We start from the raw sequence: 6,000 nt of genomic DNA, 5'->3' as shown, positions 1-6,000 counted from the left end.
ACAATACACAAGCTCACACAAGGCTAAAACCCTAAAACTCTCTCTCTTTATCGTTCGTCTCTTGTGTGTTTAAACCAGGTTTACATGGCCTTTAAATAGAAGCTTTTGAATGGGCCTGGACAGCATAAAACCCTAATTCTATTTTCCTTGCGTATCTTCTAAGAAACAGCAGCTAATCATCTCTTATTAGAAAATAGATCATTCTGGTTTTAAATCAAATTACTCATTGATTAGCGCATTCAATCTCCACATAATCACACACAGCTTTGCATGAAAAGTGCAATATTAAGATACATAACATTCAGACTGAATGTTCTGTATACACATGTCTTAACATCGGGTCTGATATCTTAGCTAAATCCTACACAACCATATTTAAACATCATGCAGGAAGTTGATATCACATGTCAAGACAACACGCGTGACAACTTGTGATCACTCTAAGTTTTACCAAAATTGATGCCAACATATAGAACCAACGAAGTGTTCCAGGATTTTTTTTTTAAAATTTATAGTGCCTCGAACACGAGGTAAAGACGGTAAGATTCCAGATCGTGGTGTAGCGGGAAATTCATGATCATCAAGCTATTGACAAGCTAGAGATCAATTAACAAGAGTCGCCACCGCGCTTTTATTGTTTCCAAGGGAAAAGAGAAAAAGTACGAACAAAACCCAATTAGTAAAAAGTTTTCAAATAAAAACTAATAAAAATTAGAGATCATAGGTAAGGGGGTTGGTTACACAAAGGGAAGGTGTTAGCATCCAAAGTGTCCTAGGTACTCTTAGGAAGCCCCTTTTGTGTTCATATGTATTTTGTACAAAGTGATGTTTACAAACAAATAGAATGGGGGATGAGAAAAGAATTTATTAATTATATTTTTGTGTTTGACAAGACCTTCGGACTTGTGCCTACGTACCAACATAAAAATGAGGGATCAAAACCTCGTAGTTCGTGGTACAAATTTCAAAATGGATGCATTGCTTTTAACAAAAATTAAGTTTGAGAGGGCACCAAGGCCTAAAATGATTTGAATGGATTAGTTCTTTTTGGATTTTTGAAAGTTTAAGTCAAGTATGGTTAAGTTTATTTACAATTTTGATTTAATAAAATAAGTTTGAAAATGCAATGGCATAAGGCCAAAGTTTCTATCTTTTGCAAAAGTGGTCAAAGTTTAGAACAAAAATAGTTCACACAAAGAAGGTTTTGAAAATGGAGGGGGAGATTTTGAAATTAAAGAAATGGGGAGAAGATGAAGAGACTTCCCTATGCACAAAAATTTAAAAGTTTAGAGTTGAAAAGATCTGACCAAATGGGTAGCAATCCAATAGACAAAAATGTCAATAGAAACCCAGAATTCCCTTGGACTTTTAGAATCAAGCAACACACAAATGCACAATTATATTATCTTTAAGAGCAAGGCATCAAATAAAGATGGTCTCATCCAAGCTTATCCACTTCATGATCTTCTTCAAAAATAGCCCATGTAACAGATGAATTCCACAAGTCACAGGTTCAAAATAACAGTTTCCCAATGATCATGTTACAGATGAATCCTAGAGAGATCTTCAAAGATGTATCAGATGGATTTCAAAAATTGCAAGCACTTGGTTCTTCACAAATTGGCATTGGGCATGTCCTTTTATCTTAGGGAGGTTGCCTAGATTCTAAGTCCATTTGTCCAAGATCAAGCCAACAGTCCACTCGAAAGTTTTTTATGGTTTTTATGATTATTATGTACATTAATGGTCAAAGACCACACAAACAAGCAAAGTATACACAAACAAAATATATCACACAATATGGTCCAAATGGACAAAGTGAAAATTGCGTTAACATAAACAATTAGAATGATATGTACAATGGCAAATGAAATAAAGTGTTAAAAGTAAAATTGCATTAAGATAAAGCTTGAAATTAAAAGTTAATGGTTAGTAAGTTAGAGGTTAGTTTTGCTTTGCTTTTCATTTCAAGACATTCTTTGGAGAACACTCAACCCACTTATCACAAGCATGGATCCTTGAACCAAAACATCTTCCAAAGGAAGGAAAGAAGACCAAGTTTCCACACAATACCATGAAAGAGGGGAGACTTACAATCTCACTAACTAGAATGCTTATGCCTTTTGTGTCACAAATTTAGCGCTATGTTAAGCAATTGTAATTGGACTTATGTAGAAGTCACAACTATTTGAGACCGGGCAATAGGCTTTTGGTGTTAATGCATGTTGGAGACATAGTATTATGAACTATGCTCATGAAACATACCACACACAAAAAGTATGCAAAATGTGTGGCCTAATCTCATCTATACTCATGTCAATCTTTTAATCAACTAGCATTAGAACCTTGAGATGTCATTGGCCAAATGGAAATGAATGGATGAAGAAGGGGGATTAGATGAAGAGGGAAAGGGATGAATGAGATCACAAATTGGTCAAAGGAGGACTTTTACCAAATTAATATCATTCATTCATTTGGGAGATGGAATGTACATTCCATCAATCCCCTAAATCCAATGATATTAACTTGACAAAGTCAAATCAACCTTGACCAAGACCCAACAACAAAAAGCAAACTCAACCAAGTCAATACAAATGGTCAATGATCACACTAAAATTTACATATTTTCGACTCCGATTTCGCATGCATTCTAGTTATTTTATTATCGTTTTGTTGTGTTATTACTGTGTTTTCCTTTGTTTTCAGGTTTTTACCTTAATAGGAGCCCCGATCGAGAAAAGGAGCGAAAAAGAGCCAAAATCCCTAAAAATCAGCATTTTGCTCTTATGGCCTACCCAATGGCGGGCGCCACAGTCCAAGCCATGACGTGTCCAATTCAAACTTCCATCAACTCCCACGTTTTCCCACCACTTCCACTAAGGCGCCCCACTTTGTGCTTGTGGCGGGCGCCACAAGAGGAAAACGGTTTCCTCTATTTTCAAGTTGAAGGGCATCCAAGTAAATTCCACCTTTTTTATTTGCTTATAAATAGAAACGCGAATTCAGTTTTACAATCACCCAAACTTAGAGCAGACAAAGGTCCGAACGTTGGAACAAGGCGAAATCAGAAGCAACTTTGTTTCACTTAGGCATATATTCAGTTTTATAAAGTGGTAATCGCTTCGCATTGGAGTGTTACCACAATTGTGTAATTGAGTCTGTGATAGAGTCTGTACTCGAGTTTGGAGCACTTTGGAAGGAAGTTAATCCTGCCGCCATTTTCTTTTCCGCATTGCAATTTACTCAGCCCTCCGATTGGAGCAGGTTTTTATTACTCGCCTTTACTTTATTTATTTCCCGCACTCGCTTTACTTTATTTATTTCCCGCACTCGCTTTTACTTTATTTATTTCCCACACTCGCTTTTACTTTATTTATTTTCCGCACTCGCTTTAAATTATTTATTTCCCGCACTCGCTTTAAATTATTTATTTTCCGCACTCGCACTACTTTCATTTATTTTCCGCACTCGCTTTAAATTATTTACTTTCCGCACTCGCACTACTTTTATTTATTTTAATGCACTTTTACTTTACCATGTCTAGCTAAATTTATAAGGCTAGAATGTAAGGATCGTAATTAAACCAGTAATCCGTACAATTGTTCGTAGAAACACTTAAAGGGCTATTTTAACTTTCAAATTAAGTTTTCCCGCACTTCAATTCCGTTGGGTAAGATCGAAAGCCGTCCAACGTCTTTTTAAACTTAATTGTTTTTAACTATTTCAAAAACAGCGAAAGCGCTTTGTCTAGTTCATTAGGAGTTTTTAACATCAAGAAGAAAAGAGATTTTGAAACTATTTTCGGACGCGTTTATAAGTTTAGAGTCTGGTTCTGAGAACCTCTTTTGGTTAAGAAATCCAGGTTATAATACTTTTCAACTTAGTCAAGAAACTCTATTTCTTAAAAATAGGTTTACTACTCTAACGCAATGCGCGCCTTTTTATAAGTGACAATAAGAGGGTTTGATTAGGGAGTACAACTCGGTTCTGATAACGCGAAAGCGGCAGTTCGTGTTAAATTAGTTCTTTTCAAAGTAGGAAACATTGCCCATAAGTAGTTCTATTAGCAAGTACTTGGATTATCATTTAATTATGTGAATTACGTTCGACCCTGTCTTTATTAATTAAATTTATTTTAAAACTTTACTTTTCAATTGCACACTACAAAAACACCTATTTTAATTGCCTTTGATAAACACCATAATAATAGATAACGATAGATTGACACTTGGTCTCTGTGGTTCGATATCTTTTATATTACTCTGACGCGTTCGTACACTTGCGAACATCAAGATTTACAACGCATCAAGTTTTTGGCGCCGTTGCCGGGGACCAATTTTGTCAAATTTCATTTTCCTGTTGTTATATCGTTTAGACTTAGGTTATTTCCCGCCGGTCGATGCGAAGAACTCGCAGCACCGGAAGTTTAAGTTTAGTAAACCCTCTGGCGGAACCTGAACGTTACGCTCGCGCACGTTTATTCTTTCATAGAATTAAGAGAGCTATGGCCGAAGATCAAAACCAAAGACCTCTTAAGGACTTCGCTCAACCATCTAACGAAGAACCTAGTTCTAGTATAGTAAACCCAATCATCCCAGCCAATAATTTTGAACTTAAACCATCCTTGTTGCAATTAGTGCAACAGAGACATTTCGCGGGTCTCGCTACCGAGAACCCAAACCAACATTTAAAAATATTTCTTCAATTAGCAGATACTTTTAAAACCAATGGAGCTTCTCCTGAGGCAATACGTTTAAGATTATTTCCTTTTTCCCTCAAAGATAAAGCTCTATCATGGTTAGATTCCCTTCCACCCAATTCCATTACGACTTGGGATAACCTTAGAAGAGTTTTTCTTGCTAGATATTTTCCCCCGAGTAAGACCGCCGTTCTTCGAAACCATATAACTAGATTTACCCAAAACTAAGGAGAATCGTTGTTCGAAGCTTGGGAGAGATATAAAGAGTTGTTACGAGCATGCCCACATCATGGCTTAGAAAATTGGTTAATCATTCAAACCTTCTATAATGGACTTCATTACAACACAAATATGACCATCGACGCTGCCACAGGCGGTGCTCTGATGAACAAACCTTACCCTGAAGCTAGTGCCCTCATCGAAGACATGGCTCAAAACCATCAATCATGGGGAGTCGGACGAGCGACAGTTGAGAAGAAGGAAGCCCAAGGAGGAGTGCGTGAACTAAGCTCTATAGATATGATGCAAGCTAAAATGGACGCATTAGCCCTTAAGGTCGAGCATATGTGCATAAACCCGAATACTGTAGCCGCAGTTTCGTCGGATTGTGAGATATGTGGAACCCAAGGACACCAATCCGCAGAATGCAGTCTATTAAACGAAACCCACTCCGAGCAAGTGAACTACACCCAAGGGAACCCATATTCGAATACCTATAACCCTGGATGGAGGAATCACCCTAACTTCTCCTATAAAAACAATAACCCTATTCAAAATAATGCACCTCCGAGACCTAGTTATCAAGCCCCTAGATCAAATCAACCTATGCAACCTGTACCACCAAAGCCGAGCCTTGAGAAAATTATGGAAAATTTTATCACCGCTCAAACCCAACAAAACAAGGAGTTCATGAACCAAAACATTCATGTTAACGAATTGATTACTCGGTTAGGAACCAAGGTTGACCAAATAGTTACTCATACCAAGATGCTTGAAACCCAGATCTCTCAGGTAACTTTAAACCAAGCCCCTCAGACTACACCTGGAGGACAATTCCCTGGACAACCTCAACAAAATCCGAGAGGACAAGCCAATGCCATTACCCTACAAAGTGGGAACGCTTATGATGAGCCACCAAACCCAAGATTAAGTGAACCCGAAACTTCTAAGGAATGTACCAAACCCCCGGACAAAGTAAAGGAACCAGAGGAATCTGAAAACCAGGAAGGTCGAGAGAAAGGAGAAGAACCTAAAGTTAAAATTTACGTACCACCCCCGCTATATAAACCACCTATACCATA

At 37.5% G+C, this 6,000-nt stretch overlaps 1 non-coding gene across 1 annotated transcript; it reads right to left on the bottom strand.

Moving 5' to 3' along the window:
• Window positions 1-4,888: 4,888 nt before the first annotated feature.
• LOC127109019 (small nucleolar RNA R71) lies at window positions 4,889-4,995 on the bottom strand. The gene has a single exon (XR_007796508.1). It is a non-coding gene; the product is annotated as a small nucleolar RNA R71 (small nucleolar RNA).
• Window positions 4,996-6,000: the final 1,005 nt, after the last annotated feature.

Source organism: Lathyrus oleraceus, chromosome 7, assembly GCF_024323335.1.
Source record: "Lathyrus oleraceus cultivar Zhongwan6 chromosome 7, CAAS_Psat_ZW6_1.0, whole genome shotgun sequence".
Lineage (NCBI taxonomy): Eukaryota > Viridiplantae > Streptophyta > Magnoliopsida > Fabales > Fabaceae > Lathyrus > Lathyrus oleraceus.
This window is presented reverse-complemented; position numbering and strand designations above follow the sequence as displayed.